Raw genomic sequence first — 24,676 nt, 5'->3', positions numbered from 1 at the left:
TACTGGTTCCATTTTTTTCCCCTCTCTTGCATGGGCACATAAAAATAGTGATTTAAGTCTGTGAACTGTTGACAGTGAGTAGGCCCTGCCACTGCAAATTTTTTTGGTGGGGAATGGAGTAGAAATGTTTTCCTTCTTGCTTCCTTAGTGTCTGCAGATCTTCCCAGTGACAGCCCATTAATTTGTGCTTGTCACTAGGGATAGGATTTGTGTTTTACGAATATGTATCTAGATTATTGCTTTTTAGCATTGTAAAAAAATTGGGGTGGGGTGCAAGAAAGAATGAGATACTGCCTTTTTTATACAGCATTAGCTGTATAGGATGGAAAGGAACATTTGAAGCCTTAATAATGTGATTCTTACCAATGATTACCATGGACAAAATACAGGACTATGTAGCACTTTAAAGACTAACAAGATGGTTTATTAGACGATGAACTTTCGTGGGCCAGACCCACTTCCTCAGATCAAATAGTGGAAGAAAATAGTCACAACCATATATACCAAAGGATACAATTAAAAAAAATGCACACACATGAAAAGGACAGTGACACTCTGGGGGCTGAACAAAGACCCCAACTACCTTACCCATTACAAAGATAGCTTCCCCAATTATCACCTCTAATACCATTAACTCACAGACATCGCCCCTTCCCCACCTCTAATATCATTAACTCACAGGCATTTACCCCCCCCCCCCCCCGCATCCCCCTCTGTTCTGAAATGTGATTTGTCCTTTTCATGTGTATTCATTTTTTTTAATTGTATCCTTTGGTATATATGGTTGTGACTATTTTCTTCCACTATTTGATCTGAGGAAGTGGGTCTGGCCCACGAAAGCTCATCATCTAATAAACTATCTTGTTAGTCTTTAAAGTGCTACATAGTCCTGCATTTTGCTTCAGCTACACCAGACTAATACGGCTACATTTCTATTACTATTCTACCATGGACAAGTCACTGTTGATTATCGTGAGTTAGAATCTTGATCAACTTCATATCTACCATGGGATTTGAAAGAAGATGCACTTGCAGCACTTACTTCACATGTGGATACAGGCGACCCCTGACTTACGACCACCCGACATACGACCCCCTGCATTTATGACTGCCTTACTCCGGCTGCTGCCTTTCCTCGGCACAGCCCCCAGCCGGCTTTGTAAGCAGAGTGCCTTGCCTCCTTCGCCGGCACAGCCCTGAGCTGGCTCTGAGAGCAGTACGTCTTGCCATCTTCCCCCAGCACAGCCCCCAAGCCAGCTCGGGGAGCAGCTCTTACTGTGGACTACAACTCCCAGGAGGCAAAGCGGGCCAGGAATGGAACCCCCATTTTTATCATTGCGCCTATGGGGAAAAAATGGGTTTCACTTACAACAGCTCGACTTAATGATGGTCCTTTAGGAACCAATTAGGTCGTAAGTGAGGGGCTCACCTGTAATCAGATTCTAAACTCTAGTGTTACATAAACTATCGTTTATTCTTTCTTACAAATTAGTCCCATCATTAATGTCGTATTCAGTTATGACCAGAAGAAGCCAAGAGAAATTCAGCCACAGGTTGTTCTCCAAAGGTAAAAGATTTTTATTTTTGAAAATAAGGTTTCACATATTTGTGTTTAAAATTAAAATTTTCAAATATGTTTTAAATATCTGTCAGAAACCATTGAGAATGCCAGCATTAGTTTAATCTGCTGAAAAGTAGCTGGAGTACTGTAAATCAGTCTGACTAAAGTATATGCACCATCTGTTAACTCAAAAGGGGGTGAAATCGAGTAATTCAACAGCTAATTGCAGGAAACTATTGGTGATGTGCCACACAAGATGTGGGAGGAGATGAAGTGTGCTTTTATTGAAGATGCAATTTTGGAAAAAAAACCACCAAAACCTCGAAGGCTAACATAGATTGCAGCTTTAAATGTTTTGATGAAGGCATGAGAAGTGCGTATGGGTGGACAGGAGGTGTACAAAAAAGAGGGGAGAGCGAGCCATGAGGAGAGGAGAATATGGTCGAAGTAGAATGCATGTTGTAACTAGATGTGCAGAGAAGAAAATGGTGAATGTTTTGCTACAAGGACAACATAATGGTATGACGCATTCTTTTTATTTAATTACATCAGAAAGTTATAACCTATTAAATCCTTAGCGGCATTATCCAATCTAGGCTTATACTGTGCCAGTTACCAGGATATCTGAGCACTTGGTAAGCAGAAACCTACAACAAAGATCTGATTATCATAGAATCATAGAACCATACCTCAGAAGGTCATCAAGTCCAGCCCCCTGCTCTAGGCAAGACCAATCCCAACTAAATCAACCCAGCCAGGGCTTTGTCAAGCCGAGACTTAAACACCTCTAGGAATGGAGACTCCACTACTTCCCTAGGTAACCCATTCCAGTGTTTCACTACCCTTCTAGTGAAATAGTTTTTCCTAATATCCAACCTGGACCTCTCCCACCTCAACTTGAGACCATTGCCCTTTGTTCTGTCATCTGTCACTACTGAGAACCGCCTTTCTCCATCCTCTTTGGAACCTCCCTTCAGGAAGTTGAAGGCTGCTATCAAATCCCCCTTCACTCTTCGCTTCTGCAGACTAAACAGACCCAACTCCCTCAGCCTCTCCTCATAAGTCATATGCTCCAGCCCCCTAATCATTGTGGTTGCCCTCTGCTGGACCCTCTCCAATGCATCAACATCCTTTTTGAAGTGTGGGGGAGGGGGGGCCCAGGACTGGACACAGTACTCCAGATGTGGCCTCACCAGAGCCGAATAAAGGGGAATAATGACATCTCTGGATCTGCTGGCAATGCTCCTCTTAATGCAACCTAATATGCTGTTAGCCTTCTTGGCTACAAGGGCACACTGTTGACTTATATCCAGCTTCTCATCCACTGTAACCCCCAGGTCCTTTTCTTCAGAACTACTACTTAACTTGTTGGTTCCCAGCCTGTAACAATGCTTGGGATTCTTCTGTCCCAAGTGCAGGACTCTGCACTTGTCCTTGTTGAACCTCGTCAGATTTCTTGTGGCCCAATCTTCCAATTTGTCTAAGTCACTCTGGACCCCATCTCTGCCCTCAAGTGTATCTACCTCTCCCTCTAGCTTAGTGTCATCCGCAAACTTCCTGAGAGTGCAATCCATCCCCTTAACCAGGTCATTAATAAAGATATTGAACAAAACTGGTCCTAGAACCGAACCTTAGGACACTCCACAAGAAACCGACTGCCATCCTGTCATCGAGCTGTTGATCACTACCCGCTGGGACCAGCCTTCTAGCCATCTTACTGTCCATTTATCCAATCCACATTCCCTTAACTTGCTGGCAAGAATATTGTGGGAGACCGTATCAAAAGCCTTGCTAAAGTCAAGGTATATCACATCCACTGACTTTCCCACGTCCATAGAGTCAGTTACCTCATCATAGAAGCTAATCAGATTGGTCAGGCATGACTTGACCTTTGTGAATCCATGCTGACTATTCCTAATCACTTTCCTCTCTTCCAAGTGCCTCAAAATGGATTCCTTAAGGATCCCTTCCATGATTTTTCCAGGAACCGAGGTAAGACTGACCGGCCTATAGTTCCCTGGATCATCCTTCTTCCCTTTTTTGAAGATGCGCACTACATTTGCCTTTTTCCAATCATCTGGGATTTCTCCCGACCTCCACGACTTTTCAAAGATAATGGCCAAAGGCTCCACAATGACATTTGCCAACTCCCTCAGTACCCTCGGATGCATTAAGTCCAGACCATGAATTTGTGTACTTTTAGCTTTTCTAAATAGTTCCTAACCTGTTCTTTACCCACCAAGGGCTGTCCATCTTAATCCCATCTTCCGTAATTTAGCGCATTAGTCCGGGAGCCCATCTTGTCCGTGAATACAGAGGCAAAGAAAGCACTGAGTGCTTCAGCTTTCCCCACATCATCTGTCACTAGGTTACCTCCTTCATCCAGTAAGGGCCGCATACCCACTCTGATCACCTTCTTCTTTTTAACATGCCTGCAGAAACCTTTCTTGTTATTCTTCACATCCTTAGCCAGTCGCAATTACATTTGTGCTTTCGCTATCCTGATAACCCACCGGCATTCTCGATCTATACATTTAAACCCGACCCTGGTCATTTGTCCAAGTTTCCACTTTTTGTAAGCTTCCTTTTTGTGCTTAAGTTCACCAAGGATTTCCCCTGTAAGCCAATCTGGTCTCCTACCATGTTTGTCTCTCTTGCTACGTATCAGGATGGTTTCTTTCTGTGCCTTCAATAAAGCTTCTTTAAAATACTGCTAGCTGTCCTGGACTCCTTTCCCCTTCATGTTAGCATCCCAGGGGATTCTGCCCATCAAATCTCTGTGCGGTGAGTGGTCGCAATTAAGCAAACCGCTCCCCTCTCTTGGGTTCGCTAGGACTGTGCAGCACTCTGGTCTGCTCCCTTGCTTACCTGGGAATTCGTCAATAAATTTAGACCAAGTACCAATTTGTGTTTTAATTAATGAGCATAACTTTATTGATGTTGCCACTTAATGAATAACAAAGTTAAAAGATAACAGCTAAGAATTAAAAGAAAATGAATAAAAAAAGAAAAATACAAAAAGCAAATTGTTTCTGCTAGAGTGATTACAAGGATACTTAGTGACGTCAGCTAACTCGTTATCTGATTTTTTAATTTCATCTAGATTAATTTTTTTTTAAAGAATTGCAACTATGAGTATCCTTGATCTTATAGCTTATCAAGATGATTTTGTTTTTCTTGATTTGATTTTTTGACACTTTGTCAGATTTTTTGACTTTTTTTCTTAGATTTTTCAGAGTCTTTTGTTAAGTTTTTTGACTCACCCGATCAGGTATAGCAGCATCTCTCTACTGGCCAGGTAGAGGACGACGAATGCTGTTACGATGCCTGCCTTGGTATGGACCTCCTGCCTCTTGTCGTCAGAGAGCAGCATGTGATAGCTGATGAATTCCTTCATCAAGTAGTTGCTGAACCAACAAGGGGGGATGCTATTTTGGATTTGGTTTTGGTGAGTAGCGAGGACCTCATAGATGAAATGGCTGTAGGGGACAACCTTGGCTCGAGTGATCATGAGCTAATTCAGTTCAAATTAAATGGAAGGATAAACAATAATAAATCTGAGACTAGGGTTTTTGATTTCAAAAGGGCTAACTTTAGTAAATTAAGGAAATTAGTTAGGGAAGTTGATTGGACTAAAGAAATTATGGATCTTAAAGTGGAGGAGGCCTGGAATTATTTTAAGTTAAAGTTGCAGAAGCTATCAGAAGCCTGTATCCCTAGAAAAGGGAAAAAATTTATAGGCAGGTATGTTAGACCAAGTTGGATGAGGAAGCATCTCAGAGAGGTGATTAAGAAAAAGCAGAAAGCATATAAGGAGTGGAAAATGGGAGGAATCAGTAAAGAAAGCTACCTTATTGAGGTTAGAGCATGTAGGGGAAAAATGAGAAAGAAAGGCTAAAAGTCAGGTAGAGTTGGACCTTGCAAAGGGAATTAAAACCAATAGTAAAAGGTTTTATAGCCATATAAATAGGAAAAAAACAAAAAAAGAAGTAGGACCGCTAATTACTAAGGATGGAGTGGAGGTTAAGGATAATCTAGGAATGGCCCAATAATTTAACAAATACTTTGCTTCAGTCTTTAATGAGGCTAATGAAGAGCTTAGGGATAATGGTAACTTAACAAATGGGACTAAAGATATGGAGGTAGATATTACCATATCCGAGGTAAAAGCTAAACTTGAACAGCTTAATGGGAGTAAATCGGAGGGGCCCAGATAATCTTCATCCAAGAATATTAAAGGAACTGGCACATGAACTTGCAAATCCATTAGCAAAAATTTTTAATACATCTCTAAACTCAGGGGTTGTACCATTTGACTGGAGAATTGCTAATATAGTTCCGATTTTTAAGAAAGGGAAAAAAAGCGACCCGGGTAACTATAGGCCTGTTAGTTTGACATCTGTAGTATGTAAAATCCTGGAAAAAATTTTAAGGGAGAAAGTAGTTAGGGTATGTCTACACTACAAAGTTAGTTCGAACTACCGGATGTTAGTTCGAACTAACTTTCATAGGTGCTACACTAGCGCTCCGTTAGTTTGAATTTAATTCGAACTAATGGAGCGCTTAGTTCGAACTAGGTAATCCTCATTCCACAAGGATTAAGCCTAGTTCGAATTTACTAGTTTGAATTAAGGGCTGTGTAGACCCTTAATTCGAACTAGTGGGAGGCTAGCCCTTCCCAGGTTGCCCTGGTGGCCACTCTGGCCAACACCAGGGAAACTCTACTGCCCCCATCCCGGCCCCGGAGCCCTTAAAGGGCCACTGGCTGGCTACACAGTTTGTGCCAGTTGCAAGGCTGCCAGCACCCGTGCCAGCACACCCAGCAGCTCACACCCCATGAGCCAGCCACCCGATGACACCCAGCCCTCCCCCTCTTCCCGGGACCAGCCTGGCAGCTCCCAGGACCCTGCCCGGGGCCGCAACGGGTGGGCGCCCGTGTGGTCTAGTGCGGAGATCGTGGACCTCATCGAGGTTTGGGGGGAAGCCTCCAATGTCCACGATCTCCGCACTAGCCACAGGAACGCGGCAGTCTACGGCCGCATGGCTGCCAGGCTGGCCGCCAGGGGCCACCAGCGCAGCCGGGAGCAGGTGCGCTGGAAAATCAAGAACCTGCTGCAGTCCTACTACCGGGCCTGCCTGCCAGGGGCCGACCCGGAGGCGTGCCCCCACTTCCAGGCTCTGGACCGCATCCTGGGGGCTCATGCCATCCCTGCCCCCCAGGACGTGATAGACCCCGGGGCAGAGGGACCGCTCCCAGAGACGGAGGAGGAGGAGGAGGGCTCCGAGAGCCAGGAGCCTGCCGGCAGCCTGCCCAGGACCTGGGACCCCCGAGGCACCCCACAGAGCCGCTCGCCTGTGTCATCCGAAGCCGAGGAGGCGTCCACATGTGAGTACCATCGTGCTCCCCTTATGTGTACGGGGGACTGGGGTGAGAGGGAGCCCCGGGACCGTGCGCCTGGGCCTTGCCCACCACGGAGCAGCACACCTGGGCCCCTGGGGTAATTGACCGCTGTTCTTTTTTCACCACAGCCGCAGCACCTGGGACTGCAGGGCGCACCACCCCGCCTGCAGCAGCCGTCCGCGCCCGGGCCAGCAGGAGAGCCAGGAACCAGGAGGAGTACCAGAGGCGGCACCTCTGGATCCTGGAGCAACAGCTCCGTATCCAGGACCACTGGGTCCAAGAGGACCTGAGACTGCGCCGGAGGAGCTTGGAGGCACTGGTGGAGCAGGGCCGTGCCCTGCGAGGCCACCTCCAGAGCCTGCTCGACCGCTTCCCAATTCCTCCTGCTCCCCGTGCTCCCCCTCCTCCTCCCCCTGCTCCCCCAGCTCCCCCTCCTGCTCCCGCTCCTGCTTCCTCCGCACCCCCCCGTCCCTCCTGCCCCACCCTCCACAACCATTCCCCACCAACGCCCCCGGACCCGCAGTGTTGCGAGACAGGAGAGGCAGCCGGACCCCCACCCCTTAGCTTTCCTTTCCCTTCCTCCCTTCCCTCCCCTTCCAGCTCCCTCGTCCCAGGTTTTCCCCTCCCCTCTCCCACCCTCCTTCCTCTATCCCCCCACCCCAGTTATGTTTAATAAAAAGACGTTTGTGTTTGAAAAACAGGTGTCTTTATTTGACAGTAGGTAGGGAGGGGAAAGCGGAAGGGGGTAGGGTGGAAGAAGGGCCCAGTGGGGCATGCAGGGAGAGGTCAGTTCTCCTCCTCCACCAGGAAGCTCTCCCGCAGGGCTTCCCGGATCCGGACGGCCCCCCGCTGGGCTTCCCGGACGGCGGTGGTGCGGGGCTGACCATAGTGTCCAGCCATGCGGTCAGCCTCAGCCATCCAGGCTGGCAGGAAAGCCTCCCCCTTTCTCTCACATAAATTGTGGAGCACACAACATGCTGCCACCACGGGAGGGATGTTGTGCTCGGCCAGGTCCAGACGGGTGAGGAGGCATCGAAAGCGGGCTTTCAGTCGCCCAAAGGCCCCCTCCACCACGATGCGGGCCCTGGTCAGCCTGGCATTGAAGGCCTGGCGGGAGGGATTGAGGTGCCCCGTTTAGGGCTTCATGAGCCAGGGCTGCAGTGGGTAGGCGGCATCCCCCACCAGGCACACGGGCATGTCCACGTCCCCGACCCTGATGTGGCGGTCGGGGAAGAAGGTCCTGGCCTGCAGCCGCTGGCACACGGAGGAGTTGCGGTACACCCGGGCGTTGCGTCCTTTGCCGGACCAGCCCACATTAATGTCCATGAACTGTCCCCAGTGGTCACACACGGCCTGCAGGAGGATGGAGAAGTACCCCTCACGGTTCACGTAACGGGACGCCTGGTGTTCCGGGGCACGGATGGGGATGTGCGTCCCGTTAATGGCCCCCCCGCAGTTGGAGAAGCCGAGGGCGCCGAATCCCCAGATGACGGCGTCCGGGTCGGAGAGGCGGACCACCCTGCGGAGCAGCACCCGGTTGATGGCCTTGACCACCTGCGGAGAGAGACACAGCAAAGCGCCAATCAGTGGGGCGCCCGGGTGGCTGGGAGCATTCGTGCCCTGGCAGTGCCCCGCGTCCCACTCCCGGAAGCAACCCCCCTGGCGGCGTGTAGTACGGCTGGGACAGCCCGACCCCTCCGGTGCGGGGCGCTTTCGCCTCCTCCCTCCCCCCCTTTGTCCCTGGGGCGGCCCATCCCCTCCTCGCAGTCCCCCTCTCCCCCGGCGCAGTGGCCGACGAGTGCCATACCTGTATGAGCACTGCTCCGACGGTGGATCTCCCCACGCCGAACTGGTTCCCGACGGATCGGTAGCTGTCCGGCGTGGAGAGCTTCCAGAGGGCGATGGCCACCCGCTTCCGGAGGGGGATGGCGGGCCTCATGCGAGTGTCCCTTCTGTGCATAGCAGGGGCGAGCCACTCGCAGAGCTCCAGGAAGGTGTCCCTCCTCATCCTGAAGTTCTGGGTCCACTGTCGGTCTTCCCAGCGCTCCAGGACGATGCGGTCCCACCAGTCGCTGCTGGTGTCCAGATGCGGCGGGGCACGCCAGTGCCGGGGCGCCGCCGGGGCTCCTCCACGGCCTCCAGGGCAGCCAGGCGGAGAGGCAGGGGGCTGACATTCACCAGGTGGTGTCAGGCAGCCTCGAGCCATTGCTGGCAGGCTTGCAGCAGCAAGTCCAGAAAGTGCACCAGAAGGTGCAGGGCGAGCTTTGGCTCTATGTTGCCACCTGCGGCGGCGTCCCCGAAGGCAAGCACCAGCACACACGGGCGCAGAGATCAACGCTTTGCTGTCCTTCGGCGAGGTTGGCAAGCAAGCAGGAAAAGCTGAGAACCGGCTGTCCGTGGGGGTCCCTTTAAGCACGAGCCTCAGACAGCAGCCACACAAAGCAACTACTGACCCGATGCCCTGCCAGAACCGGTTTCAGCTGCCCTTAAATGCGCCCCTGCGTCCAATCAGTGTGGACGCGCTAGTTCGAATTAGCAAAACGTAATTCGAACTAGTTTTTAGTTCTAGATGCGTTAGTTCGAATTAGCTTAGTTCGAATTAACTAATTCGAACTAAGTTAGTTCGAATTAGCGCTGTAGTGTTGACATACCCTTAGAGACATTGAGGCTAATGGCAATTGGGACAAATTACAACATGGTTTTACAAAAGGTAGTTTGTGCCTAACCTCTCAACCTGATCTCCTTTTTTGAGAAAGTAACAGATTTTTTAGATAAAGGAAATGCAGTGGATCTAATCTACCTCAACTTTAGTAAGGCATTTGATACAGTACCACATGGGGAATGATTGGTTAGGTTGGAAAAGATAGGGATTAATATGAAAGTTGAGATAAGCAACTGGTTAAAGGGGAGACTATAGCGGGTCATATTGAAAGGTGAACTGTCGGGTTGGAGGAAGGTTACTAGCGGAGTTCCTCCGGGATCAGTTTTGGGCCATTTTTATTTAATCTTTTTATTGCTGATCTTGGCACCAAAAGTGGAAGTGTCCTAATAAAATTTGCGGATGACACAATGTTGGGAGCTATTGCCAATTCAGAAAAGGATCGGGATATCATACAGGAAGATCTGGATGATCTTGTAAATTGGAGTGATAGCAATAGGATGAAATTTAATAGTGAGAAGTGTAAGGTTATGCATTTAGGGATTAATAACAAGAATTTTAGTTATAAGCTGGGGACACATCAGTTGGAAGTAACGGAAGAGGAGAAGGACCTCGGAGTCCTGGTTGATTATAAAATGACTATGAGCCGCCATTGTGACATGGCTGTGAGAAAGGCTAATACGATCTTGGGATGTATTAGGCGAGGTATTTCCAGTAGGGATAGGGAGGTGTTAGTGCCATTATACAAGGCATTGGTGAGACCCCATTTGGAATACTGCGTGCAGTTCTGGTCTCCCATGTTTAAGAAGGATGAATTCAAACTGGAACAGGTACAAAGAAGGGCAACTAGGATGATCCAAGGAATGGAAAACCTGTCTTATGAAAGGAGACTCAGGGAGCTTGGCTTGTTTACCTTAACCAAAAGAAGGCTGAAGGGGGACATGATTGTACTTTTTAAATATATTAGAGGGATAAATACCAGGAAGGAGAGGAATTATTTAACTTAATACCAATGTGGACACAAGAACAAATGGATATAAGATGGCTAGTAGGAAGTTTAGACTTTGGATTAGATGAAGGTTTCTGACCATTAGAGGAGTGAGGTTCTGGAATGGCCTTCCAAGGGAAGTAGTGGGGGCAAAAGATCTATCTGGTTTCAAGATTAAACTGGATGGGTTTATGAAGGGGATGGTTTAATGAGATAACATGATCTTGGTAACTAATTGTCCATTCATTATCAGTGGGAATAGGTCAATGGAGGGATGATAGGAGTTACTATAGAGAACTTTCTGGGTGTCTGGCTGATGAGTCTTGCCCAGATGCTCAGGGTTTAGCTGATCGCTATATTTGGGGTCGGGAAGGAATTTTCCTCCAGGGTAGATTGGCAGAGGCCCTGGAGGTTTATCACCTTCCTCTGTAGCATGGGGTACAGATCAGAGCTAGAGGATTCTCTGCATCTTGGGGTCTTCAAAGTATTTGAAGGCTTCAGTATCTGAGATATAAGTGAGAGGATTATTCTGGGAGGGGTGGGTGAGATTCTGTGGCCTGCACTTTGCAGGGGGTCAGACTAGATGATCATAATGGTCCCTTCTGACCTTAAAGTCTATGAGTCTATGAGTTCAGTTTCCAGAATGAGTTGTAGATGATGAGGTACCCACAGTCGTTACTACAGGGTATTTATGGCCTGATCTCTCATTGTCTATACAGTTCTGTGATTAATTGGAGATGCAAATTTTTTTTTTCTCTTAAAGGCTAGCAAATTAGCTGAGGATCTTTTAAGTAGATGCAAGGAATTTTTTCTACTTTCACCAAATTTGGTGTGTTACTCAAGAGCTAGCGAATGAGATGAAGCTCTTGTAATTAAGATGCAAGGAATTTTTTCTTCTACAAATTTTAATGGTCATCCTAAATTATGTTTCCTAACACATTTCCTAATGCACTCCTTCTTAACAGCAAAAAGATAATTCATGTAGTCTGTGGTTAGGCTACTTCCTCTTAAACATAGCTGTCTGTGCTTTTGGTATAGAATTAATTTTAAAGAGGTGCTAAGCATTCATGACACTCTGAGGGAGTCAAAATCTGCTTTTTTGAAGTCCAAGGTGTGTATTTTACTACTTCCTTTGGTCAGGATCCTGAAATCTACCATCTCATTATCACTGCTTCCCAGGTTGTCACCCACCTCTGCTTCCCCTATTAGTTCCTCCCTGTTTGTGAGCAGAAGGTCAAGCTGCGCACGGCCTCTGGTCGGATCCTTCAGCGCTTGTACCAAGAAGGTGTCCCCAACATTCTCCCAAAACTTACTGGATTGCCTGTGTACTGCCATATTGGTTTCCCAACAGATGTCAGGGTGATTAAAAGTCCCTTACGAGAACCAGGGCCTGCGATCTGGAAGCTTCTCTCAGTTGTCCGAAGAAAGCCTCATCTACCTGATTCAGTGGCCTGTAGCAGACACCAAGCACAACATCACTGCTCTTGTTTGCTCCTTCAAACTTAACCCATAGACTCTCAACAGGGTTTTCTCCCTCACTTACAAACTTATGAACTTACACTGGTGTTAAACTATGTGAAGTAACATTGATTCTCCTTCGAGTGGTGTCTTTGTGGGTGCTGCACCCTGGGTGCTGGTGTGTTCTTGCGCAGGTGACTGGATATTTTTTCCAACAGTTTCCACCGCTCCACCTCTTTTCCATTGGTGTCTACTAGGCGTGTGCATGGAGCGAACTCTCAGTTCCTTTTCTACCGTCCTCGGCAGCAGATGGAGCTTGTCTTTCTCTCATTTTCCTGACAAAGGATAACAAGAATCCCAGTTATTTCTCATAGTTTCCCCTCTGCCAGTTTAAAAAAAAAATTTCTTTGCGGCCTGCTGTTTCTTGCTGTGCCTCATGCTGGGATCCCCCAGATTCAAGCTGTGTGAGGTCTGCCGGGATGCTATGCCCGTGTCCGATGGGCACTCTAAATGCATAAAGTGTCTTGGCGAATCACACCAGACACAAAAGTGCCCTCACTGCTCTAAGCTGACAGCTAGAGCGTTTTGTGACCAAGCCAATAGGTTGAAGACTTTGCTTTTCGAAAAGTCTCTTCAACCTTCCTCAGAAGACACTCCAATGCTCCCCAAACTGAGCTCTCAAATGAAAGGTATGGACAAAACTCATCCCTCTACCTCTCCCGCTGTGCCTCTCTCCAAAACGGTTTAGTCTCCGGCCCGATCGTTATCCTCGGCACTGACAGCCACAAGGGTCAGCATGGTGGATAGGTCCATCACCTCAGGGATGGCATCGTCCATGCTGGCACTGCAGAGGAGAGCACACTCAGAACCAAAACAGAAGACAGTGGCACTGACTGCACCGAAGGAGCACCACGGAGACCGCTTGGCACCGAAATACCAACCTCACTCGGCACCGGCCTCATCATTCAAGAGGTCCTGCACTGAAGAGCCGTCCCCTGACCACACGGCACTGTTGACGCCATTGGCACCGAGCAGGCAGCATACATTGGCACCGACCCAAGCGCGCCCATGATAAGATTCCCCGGCCAGGAGCCGCACACCAGTGGCACCGGTCTTGCCAAGCTCCTCCATACGGTCCATGTACTCGTGCAGATCATCCAATCACTCTCGTTCTCCAAATGAGATTGGCACAGAGCTTTGGGCTGGAGTGTCGTGAGGAGAAACGGCTCCAACTCACAGACCTCCGTCCTGGCAGTCTCGGCACATCACGTATGCATACTCACCCCCTCTTCCACCATGGTATTTACAGCAGTACAAGTACCCACCGCCACCATATGTCAGACAGTGGTAGTCTTGGAACCCACATCCCCCTCGCAGGAGCTACCACATCGCTTCTTCCACAGCATCTAAACTGCCTCCGGCCTCTCCCCAACCTCTGACCTCAGTGGTGGACCCTGCTTCCCCAGTGCATTCTGACATAGAATACTCTTTGTCAGAGAGTGAGGACAGATCCCTGATGTATACAACTCATTCTCCCCTCTGGATGAGGCAGTTATCTCTGACACCCCCTCCCCCCCACCAAAGGACGATTCAAAGAAATTCCAGGATCTTTTTAAAAGAGTAGCCTTAGTACAGGAACGTGATTTGCGGGAGGTACAAGTAAAACAATACTGCCGCCTGTGAACTTTACAACCACCTACCTCCTCCAGGATGGCTCTCCCAATGAATGAAGCTATCATGGTTCCAGCAGATAATGTCTGGCAAACTCCTGCTTCCATCAGCCCAACCAATAAAAGAGCTGATTGTTATACTTCATCATGCCCAAAGGCTTGGACTTTCTTTTTACTCATCCAGCAACAAGCTCACTAGTAGCTGATTCGGTGAGACAGAGCTAAACAACCTAATATCAGGACAATGCCACATGACAAGGACCATAAGAAAATTGACGTCATGGGCTGCAAGGTTTACTCCTTTGCTATAGTACTCCCTAGAGCAGCAAATTACACTGCTATGCTTGCAGATTATGATTACTCAAACTTCAAAATTACAAGAACTCATCCAACACCTCCCGGAACACTGGAGACAGTTGCTTCTCAACATCATACAAGAAGGCCATATGATCTCGCACACTGCCTTACAATCAGCGATGGACATAGCGGATACAGCTGCATGTGTCACAGCATCTGCAGTTGTGGTGCACAGAATATCATGGCTACAAGCATCGAGTGTTCCCAGGGAACTACAACAGAAGATTAAAGATTTACCCTTCAACAACTCATCTCTTTGCAGCGAAAACAGATGAAGTACTTTACTTCACGAAGGACTCTCGTGCTACGCTCAGGATCTTGGGGTTGTACATACCTCCATTCAAAAGAGCCGGATACACCACCTATCAGAGACCAAGAGAGCCATATAGGCCTCAGACCATAATGTTAGGAACAGCACCAATTGGTTTCCGCTCAGTTGTCCGCTTCCAAACAACAAATTTGAAGTTTTGGTTGAGAGCCAGAAGGCCACCTCCCCCCGTGGCCACGCTGCTTCCCATTTGACCACAGTTCAACCATCGCCTCTCCCCTTTTTTCCAACAATGGGCTCAGATAACATTGGACACATGGGTCTTAGAACTCATTCAATGTGGTTATGCTATCCCCTTTATTTCTCCTCCCCCTACGCACCCCTCACCCCGTCCCTCTTCAGGGACCCCACTCACAAAACTCTCCTTGAGCAAGAGATGCTTCATCTCCTACACTTGAGCACGATAGAACCAGTACCAACAGAGTTTCAGGGTTGAGGGTTCTACTCAACTTATTTCCTAACACAGAAAAAGAGTGGAGGATAGAGGCCTATACTGAATTTAAGGAGGCTCAACAAATACGTGGCCTATCACTGATTCAAGATGGTGACCCTAGCAACAATAATCCCCATAATAGAGCAAGGAAATTGGCTTTTGGCTCTCGACCTTCAGGATGCCTACTTCCATATTACAATCCACCCCGCACACAGACTTTTCTTATGATTCACGGTGGGACGCCAACATTACCAATCCCGGGTACTCCCCTTTGGCCTTTCAACAGACCCCAGAGTATTCTCCAAAACTCTAGTGGTTGTAATGGCCTCACTACGATGTCAAGGAGTCATAATAGTCCGAAAATTGGACGATTGCCTGATAAAGGGCATGTCTTTCCAGGAAACAAAGAACATGATCGATATTACTATGAACTCTCTTCTCAACCTTGGGTTTCACATAAACTATGCAAAGTCCATGTCCACCCAACCCAGAGGTTGGAATTCATAGGAGCTCTCATCATCACGGTGGAGGCAAAGGCTACACTACCCGCACATAGGTTCGATACCATGCACAATCTTAACGTAGTGGTACAGTCCACAACGACCATTACAGTTCGCGAATGCCTCAAAATGCTCGGATATATGGCATCCACAACATACGTTGTCAAGCTAGCAAAGCTTCACATGAGAGGCCTGCAGTCTTGGCTATCCACAACCTACATACTATCCAGAGATCCGCTTTCAAGCTAGTTACCATTCTACCACGGATATTCAACTCCCTTCAATGGTGGACAAACTCACACAATCTGCTAGAAGAGGTACCATTCCAACAACCTACCCCCACACTTACACTGATGACCGATGCATCGCTCCTGGGCTAGGGGGCCCATTTAGAAACTATCCTGGCTCAAGGAAAATGGTTCTTTACAGAACAAACATTCCTTATCAAGCTCCTAGAACTACGAGCAGTTTGGTATGCTTGCCAGCATTTCCTATCCCATATAGCCTGCAAGTCCATCACTATAATGACGGACAACACCACGTGCATGTATTACATCAATCGACAGGGAGGTACACGATCCCCCTCCATTTGTGCGGAGACCAACAAATTATAGAATTGGTGCCTGACGCACCGGGTTATGCTGGCTGCTTCTTACCTTCCAGGGGTACTCAATGTTATGGCAGATGCCCTAAGTTGCAGGTTTCATGACCAACAAGATCAGAACAGACCAAGCTCGGGTGATACTTATCGCACCAGCTGTGGCCCAGGCAGACATGGTACCCTTACCTCCACAGGATGACAATCGCAGATCTGTATGTCTTCCCACTTCAGTGCAATCTCCTATCCCTGAATCACAGGAAGAACCTCCACCCAGAACCCCACAAACTCCACCTCCACGCCTGGCTCCGCCATGGCTTCAAGATGCCGAAAACACCTGTTCAGAAAGAGTGAAGGAAATACTGATCAACAGTAGGAGACAATCCACCAGGAAAATGTACCTATATAAATGGAAGAGATTCTCCTATTGGTTCAAAAGATCTCACACTACATCCCCAGAATCCACCTCCCTCCTCCTTCTATTGGACTATCTGTTATACCTTAAGCAATCTGGCCTCGCTCTCAGTACTGTCGGTACATGCAGCTGCCATAGCAGCTTTCCATTGTGCCGAGGATTGTGCTTCCTTCCTCGCCAATCCGATAACCAAGAGATTCCTTAAGGGCCTACAGAACACCTTTCCACCCATCCGCCCACCAGTCCCTATCTGGGCTCTGAATCACGTCCTTAAGAGCTTGACATATTCACTCTTTGAGCCTCTAGCGACTTGCTCTTGGTCCTATCTATCAATGGAAGTCTCCTTTCTGGTTGCAATAACCTCCAGCAGGAGAGTAAGTGAACTTCCTGTGCTGATGGCCAAACCTCCATACACTGTGTTCACCAAAGACAGAGTTACACTTCGACCCCACCCGAAGTTTCTTCCCAAAGTACCTTTCCCCTTCCACGTCAATGAACCCATACACTTACCTGCCTTTTTTCCTAAACCACATTCTGATCCCGTGCACACAGCATTGCACACCCTCGACGTCCTCAGAGCACTTGAGTTTTATATTGATCGCACCACGGCTTGGCTTGCATCCCCTAGACTGTTTCTGTCCTATGCAGAACGATCCAAGGGACAAGCAGTCTCTTCACAGAGAATCTCGACGTGGATCTCCTCATGCATCCACACATGCTACACCCTTCATGATAAAGACTTACCTGGAGTTATCAAAGCATATTCCACCAGGGCGATGTCTTCCATTTCCACCTTCCTCAGCAACGTCTCTCTCTAGGACATTTGTAATGCCGCCACTTGGTCATCAGACCATACATTTTCACAGCATTATTCTCTCTCCTCTTCCATTGCATCATCTATGGTGGTGGGACAGGCAGTAGTGTCCTCAGTAACAAAGACAGGGCTCCAAACCCACCTTCACGGGCCGACAACTGCTGTGTAGTCACCTAAAATGGAGCACCTACAGGGACACCACTTGAAGGAGGAGGAATTACTCAACTTGTGCAGTGACGGTGGTTCTTCGAGATGTGTGTTCCTGTGGGTGCTCCACTACCCTCCCTCCTTCCCCTGCTTTGGAGCCCCATGTGCTAACAGCATGGGCAGAGAAGGAATGAAGGGGCTGTACCGCGCGCACGCCTAACAGACACCAATGACACAAGGGGGCACCACTGCACGTGCGCGGCATGTTGGAAACTGCTGGAAAAATCTCCAGTTGCCAGCACGAGGACGCACCAGCACCCAGAGTGGAGTACCCACAGGGACACACATCTCGAAGAACCACTGTTACTGCACAAGGTGAGCAATTCCTTCTTCCACTGAAAGTATTCCTTATTTACTGTAGTGTAAGTTGGGTGAACCAAACTCTTTTCCAAAAAATCCATTGTGTGTATATCCTTACATGATTCTTGTAAATCTTTTTCACAGAAAGCTTTTTTTCAAAAAGAAATAATAGAAGTGAGCAGCCACTATTTTAAGATTACTGACGATTCATGTCTGTTCTGCAAAAACTTACCTTCACGCTTAACATTATTGATGAGTGTTAGACTTTATTGTGTCCTACAAAGTTATGCTGACAGAGCTATGGCAACTAGGAGAGCGAGTGTGTGTGTGTGTGTGTGTGGGGGGGGGGGGGGAAATAAGCCCCATAAGTCAACATGGCTATCCTGGTGAAACTCCCGCTATAAACATAAGGATGCTGATAAGAGTACTTTGGTTAGCATAGCTAATGTTCAGGGAAGTGGTACTACTATGCCAACAGTACTCCTCCTTCTGTCAACATACAATGTGTCTGCTCTTTAAGAGGAACGGGCTTTGAAGGGTAGACTTTTCCCAAGCCTTTGCAGGAACTTAGTCATTGACCTCATGAATTAAAATATTTTAGATGGGCCTTTCTCTACTAGTTTGCCATAGGCCTTCTACCTTCATTTCACACAAAAATGTATCTTAATATGTCCCTGATTTAGCTAGGCACATAAGAATGTGTATTTTCATTATTAGAGAACCCCATATGTCAGTGGAATTGACAAATACTCACCTCTTTTCCATTTCACTCCAATTTATATTGGATCAAATCCTAGTCCCACTGGTTTTCATGTTCAAAATATTATACAGATATAATCTTATTCTTCCAAATGCAGTAGTTCACTATGTGGCACCCCTATTTTACAGATGAGAAATTAAGGCAGAGTGTTTAATTGACTTGCACAAGTCAACCCCAAGTTGATATGACTAGAGAAATAAGCACTTTGGAAATTGTGATTCCCTGTCTTCTGCCTAAATCCCTAGACTACACCTGTTTCTGTAGCAATTCAGCGGTTCCTTAGGCCGTAAGCAGTTAAGTACATAGTTTTTTTTTTAAAAAAATTTGCTTAGTAATTAAATCCATTGACATTCAGAACCAGAATAATGGCATTTACATTCCTGCTGGATCAAATTGTGGACAGATTAAGGGAATTTTTAACACTTCTGGAAGACATTAGTCTGAATCATAAGGTTGCCTTCATTTTCTTAATTGTTTGAATTAAGCATGGTATAGTATTTTTGGAAATGTATTTGCCCCCTATCCAATGTGACTTTGCACAGAAATACCATTTGACTGTGAAAATGTTTAAGGCCCTACAAATAACGGTATCACTGAGCCATAAGGGGGAGATGGGATAGGAGCTGAGTCACAGTTGGCGTTCACACTGAAGATCAGTCAAGAGTCAGAGTGAGGAGCCACACCAAAAGTCAATGTAAGAGTCAGTAGCCAAGAAGTAAGCTAGAACTAGAATCAGAAGTCACTCCAAGGGTCAAGCAGGAATCAGTCACTGGAATTAGGGCAGTGAACCAGGAATAAGGATCAGAAACATGAGCAAAGAGTAGAACCTGGGCAAAGAGGCAGGAACATGGTTTTAGCGACTCTGGTGAGCAGCAGGCCTTGCAATTAGTTGCTCAGACAAGGTGAGAGACAGGAACAGGAAGCTTTATGCCTGGCCATGTCCAATGACAATCTGTTGCTTAGTCACCTGACCTAGCTGAATCAGTATATGTAGTTTTTGACAGTGGGGTGTTAGCATAGGGGCTAGAATTAATGCTGCTGAACATGTTCCTGCACCCTCCCGTTTGAAGTGATTTCCATTATATAGTTTACACTTTGCTTCAGTGGCTCTCAGCATCCCTGCTGTGCAAATTGTCCCAGCACCCAGAGTGTTAGCTGCTGTTCCCTCATCTGACCTTGCAGTGCAGTGTCACAGAGAGTAAGGCTGTTGCTTGGCAACCCCATGCTTAGGTTTGAGTCCTGTGACACCCAATGGGGCTACCATGTAAGCACAGATTGAACCTCCCTGGTCTGGTACCCCTGGGACCTGAGCAGTCCTGAACCAGGGTGTTTGCTGGATCCAGGGAGGTGAATGCTTCCCTGCTAGCCACTGGACCACTCCTTCACTCTTCTCCAGGGTGGTGCGGCTCCCAAGGCGGGGTCTTCCCTGCCCTACTGCCAGCCCCTTGGGGCCGGGTTCTCCAGGGTTCAGTGTCTCTGGCCACCAACAGTCCTGTTGCTGCTGGAGCTTCCCAGGGTTCCTGGCCAGGGATGGGGCTCCCTTGTTGCCATTGCTGGCCCAGCTCCCACTAAGGGTTCCCGGGTGGAGCTGGGGCTTTCTGGCTGCTGGCAGGCCTGCTGCCACAGGGGTTCCCCGACTGCCGCCAGCCCCACAGCCACTGGAGGGTTCTCTGGTCACTGCCAGCTCCGGCCCAGCTCTGCTGCCGCCAGGGTTCCCAGCCAGGACTGGGGCTCCCAAGCTCCTGCCAATCTCACTGCTGCTGGGGGTTCCCAGCTAGGTATCCTCGACCGCTACTGACCCCACAGCTGTTGGGGGTTCCTAGCCAGGGCTGAGGTTTCCCAGATGCTACCAGGGCTCAGTGTGCTGGGGCTCCACAGGGTTGGAACCCCTAGCCGGGGCTTCTCAGCCCCTGCAGACTCCTGGCTGACTTTTCACTATCAACCTCCAGGGTTCTTTGGTCCAGCAACATCTGTGGTCCTGCCGGACTGTGTATGTTGTCAGATCAGAGTGTCTCGGATTTGGGGAGTTAAACCTATTTTTATTACACCATACAATATTTCCTTATTTTTAATAGTTAGTTATACTAGGAGCTTTAGTAAATCAAAATCACGGAGGCAAATACCTTTAATTAAATGAGCCCTCATTTCTTTTCAGAAACAAGAAGTTTTTCTTCAGCCACTGGAGAAGCCCAATTAAGGGGAAAGAATAATTTCTGTGACATGAGTTTGTGACAAAAGAATGTCATTAATATAATTATCTCCTGCAGAAGTGAGTGTGTTCCCCCATCTTTCTGAACTACTTTCATGCTGATATGAAGCATAGTTTCAGGGAAGGCTTGTGTATAGTACACCTGCTAGAATTTAAGAAATATTCTGCTAGGAACTTTTGTTCTGAGTGATGTGAATTTGCAGTTTGAAGATTTATATAAAAAGCTTTGAAGCTCCTTTGTTTCCCATTCTTGGATGTTCTCCTGAAGTTTGAGTGGGAATGCAGTGGGTATAGGTTAGTAAGAAACTCACACTACTGGCTTGGTTGTGTGTATGTGGGAGCGGGATTGTTGAAGTGGAAAATTGATACATACTGTGTGATTCTTGCTAATTAACAAGTTTGGTCTGTACATATTCAGAGATGTTATATCATTTTGTGTTTCCGACTCTTCCTTTTCTCTATCCCCATTTCTCTTTCTGATTTTCATTTATTCTTTTGCCATTCCTATTTTTCCCTTACCCTCATACCATTCCACTGGTGGGTGCCTCTTTATCTCTCCTTTTCCTCTTTGCTCATTCTTCCTCCCCTTCCTATCTCCTTATTTTTCACACATATGCTGTACATAACTTTGCATCTATGCTACTATGAAGTCTGCTTATATGTGTGTATGTAGGGCAGCTGGGACAACTACATTTACTTTGGAATCAATGAAGTGTATGATTTTTACGTACCTGCAAAGAAGTCTTGCAGATGTATTTGGAAAGCTCTCGTTCTTGGTTTATTGACTCAACTTCCAAGAGAGCCCGAATATCTCAAAAAGAGTTGAAAAATCCAGCTGTCTCCTGAGATTAATGCTGTCACTTTTACTGTCTCAAGTTAAGACATAGTGGATTGATTATGAAGGTTTTTTTAAAAATTATCTATAGTAAATAATAGTACCATAATTAGAAGAATAAGATGAGGTGGAATGCTGGCACAAGTATGACCTTATGATATCTTTGTTTACATTTGAAATAATCTATAACATGATCATAAATAAGCTACAAACGTGGGTAAAATGTTTCAGATGATACAAAATTATATTAATGTAAATGACAATATCTGATTTCGCCTTATGCTGTAGATGTAAATGCTAGAGATGTATTGCATATATGATTTTTTGCCTTTTTGGTATAGTAAGCTTTCTCTTTAATTCCTGTGAGTTTACATGATATGTAGCCCAGAAAATATTTAACTTTGTTAAAATGTTTAATTCAGTCAGTAGACTGACATCAGACTTAGAAATCTTTCCTCAGTAATTGTTGTCACCGAGAATATTGTGTGTATTAGATCAAAATAGTTTTAGAGCTGTTGGAAAAGCCTGCATGATCATAGTTCTTCAAGACTTTCTTTCAAGACTTCAAGAAGTTAGAGTGCTGTCTAGTTTTCTAGGTCTTAAGCCTTGTGTACTCTTTCAAAGATAGGGGGTAGCAAAAGAGGTGACCACTTCATTGCACATAACACAAAATTTCTATAGTGATTTTCTATCACAAAGGTTTCCAAAATATGCTCTGAAAATGTCAGATCACATACTTTTGGTTCTCTCTCATTGCTCACAGCTGCTTCTACAGGCATCCATCTTCAAAAAGGATTAAACGATTCATACATGAAAGTCAAATATATGTCAGTACTTTTTGTTGTTTTCCATATCAGGGATTGGTGTAGCTGCTCCAGTGATGTTGCATGACTGTGAATGAGTGAGTAGGTGACACATGCAATCCTGTATGGGAGAGGATGTGGATACCTCTACCTATATAAGAAAGTGCAGACCATCTCCGCTAATGCTGGGCTATAGGACTAAGAGGGCAACCAAATGCCCTCTGTTAGGAACATCAGAAGAAGACATCTTCCTGCTCTGCCACCACAAATTTCTAACATCTCTCTCCCTTAGGGTACGTCTAGACTGCAGCGCTACTTCGGGATACTGGAAGTACCCTGAAATAGCAATGCCATGTCTTTAAACGCTCCCGCCATTTCCTGAAATAGCAGGCACTCTATTCAGGCTTCCCTGTAACCCTCTTAAGGAATTTGTCAGAATAGTACCTTATTTTGAAATTTGGCACTGTCTACACAGCACCAAATTTCAAAATAAGCTCTTTCAACTTACTTGGAATAAGGTATGTAGTTTGTGCTACACATAATTGCAAATTATGTAGCTTATTCCCACAGAAGGCTGCTGTCTAGACACACCCTTAGAGGTTAATGGTTACATTGGCTATGTCAAATTCAACTGTGTTTATTTACAGGGTTACCCTACAGGGAAAGGGTTATCACATCATAACCAGAGGGATATGAGATTTGATTGTGTTACAGATGTTTTTGAACTTTTAAATTGTGTAGATTTTGTTTCATGGACATAAACATCTCCATTTGGGAGTTCAGGTGTTTCAGTTAAATTAACGTTTTGATATGTTTCAAAAGGGCTGAGATTTGGGGGGACTTTTATTTCTAACTGGGAATCTCCTTGGGAGGATGGAATTCTTTCTTTTTCCCATCAGTAACTCTATATCTCTTATTCCAGCCTTAAGGAGTAACCAGTTAATGTGTTGCATATGTTGTTACATCATTTTGTCAGATTTTTACAATAAAATAAATTTGTTCTAGTATGCATGTATGCAAACATCCCGTACCTATGGTTAGCACACAAATACTCTGCAAGACTGTGTATGTGTTTTCCTAATGCATATATAATACATATAATTGAGACACACCTTTTAGGATCCAGGGATAAGTCAGTGGTGGCTGAGTTATAGAAACAATTTAAGCTTTTTGCTTTTAGAATGTACACAATTGTGACAAATGGCAAATGGTTTGGTTTTGTGTTTTAAGTCACTGTTGAGGATACTGCAAAATAATTTTATTCCCTTCTCCCTACCCAGCATATAATACAGTATTCTGATTGGGCAGGCTGAGGGGGGAAAAGAATTCCTAACAAATCTGCCTCTGTTTAAAAAACAAAACAAAACCCAAACCAAAGCTCACTTACCAGAAAAATATGAAGCTAGTTAATATATTGAATGAAAGTAATAAATATTCAATGAGGTCACACATCTACCTGTATTTGAAAAAAATGGATGAAGGTGGGGTTAAAGAAGTTCAAGCCTCACTGGTTCAGCCCTAAGTGAATGTGGGAGTTCTGAGGCATAACTTGCAATTAGACCTAAGTAATGTTTATCTTCATGCTTTTAAGCTATTTTCTGAATCATGGCATTTTCACAGGAATGCCTCCAAAATATGGAGCTCGTTGTCAAGTCAGTGATGATGATGATAAAAATAGAAGTAAATTCAATTCCATCAGTTCCAGAGCCTGCCTGGCATCTGACTTCCAGCCTGAGAGAACAAAAAGAATTAACTCTTCCATGAAGTTGCATAAAACTTTTTCATATGCTCTTAAAATCAATTTTCCTCATTCATCCCCCCCATATTGTTCTTGTCAACTTGTTTAATGCACAAATTCAGAAATACATCCTCCTTTGAGAAATGCATAACTTTCTACTGTGGGAGGGATTGGTCATAGATGATGATAACAGTGTTAGGAAGTATTTATAACATAAAATAAACTCTGTTCAGTTCAAATGATAGTCATTTTTGGGGGGGAGGGGAAGGAACCCAACACAAGCATATGGTAGGCCTGCCCTGTACATAGGAGTCTTCTAAAGCCATTTGTTTCACCATGCTGGAGAAAAGCATTTGCTTCCTATCGAGATGCTTTTTAATATCAATGAGGTCAAGCTTTATGTCCTTCACCTATTGTGAGGCTGCCAGGTAAGATAAATCAATGTTTATGGCAGAGATCTGTTTTACAGTGTGGGGGAAAAAGGGTATGTGATTAATTACTGGTGCAAATTACAATTTAAGATGGAATTGTTTATTATTCAACTGTTTGGTTTTGTCACAGCTGCCCCAGATCTTGAAATCCTGTTCCAGGAGACAGAGATATAAGCAACTGACATGTGCTCTCTCTCTCTCTCTCTCTCTC

General features: G+C 46.2%; 1 protein-coding gene and 1 long non-coding RNA gene across 4 annotated transcripts in view; both read left to right on the top strand.

The window, feature by feature from the left end:
- Positions 1 to 24,676, top strand: part of COG5 (component of oligomeric golgi complex 5) — a 349,021-nt gene that overhangs the window by 115,325 nt on the left and 209,020 nt on the right. The gene's annotated exons all lie outside the window — the stretch shown is intronic.
- On the top strand, positions 1,680 to 24,674 carry LOC142829130 (uncharacterized). Of its 2 annotated transcripts, none has more exons than XR_012903444.1 (3): positions 1,680 to 6,947; positions 7,091 to 19,796; positions 20,605 to 24,674. It is a non-coding gene; the product is annotated as an uncharacterized LOC142829130 (long non-coding RNA). The 2 variants fall into 2 exon arrangements; XR_012903445.1 differs by having other exon boundaries at positions 1,680 to 19,796; positions 20,605 to 20,718; positions 23,917 to 24,674.

The sequence above is a fragment of the Pelodiscus sinensis genome, chromosome 1, assembly GCF_049634645.1.
Source record: "Pelodiscus sinensis isolate JC-2024 chromosome 1, ASM4963464v1, whole genome shotgun sequence".
Taxonomy (NCBI): Eukaryota; Metazoa; Chordata; order Testudines; family Trionychidae; genus Pelodiscus; species Pelodiscus sinensis.
Note: the sequence above shows the minus strand (reverse complement) of the source record. Positions and strands in the feature narration are given on the sequence as shown.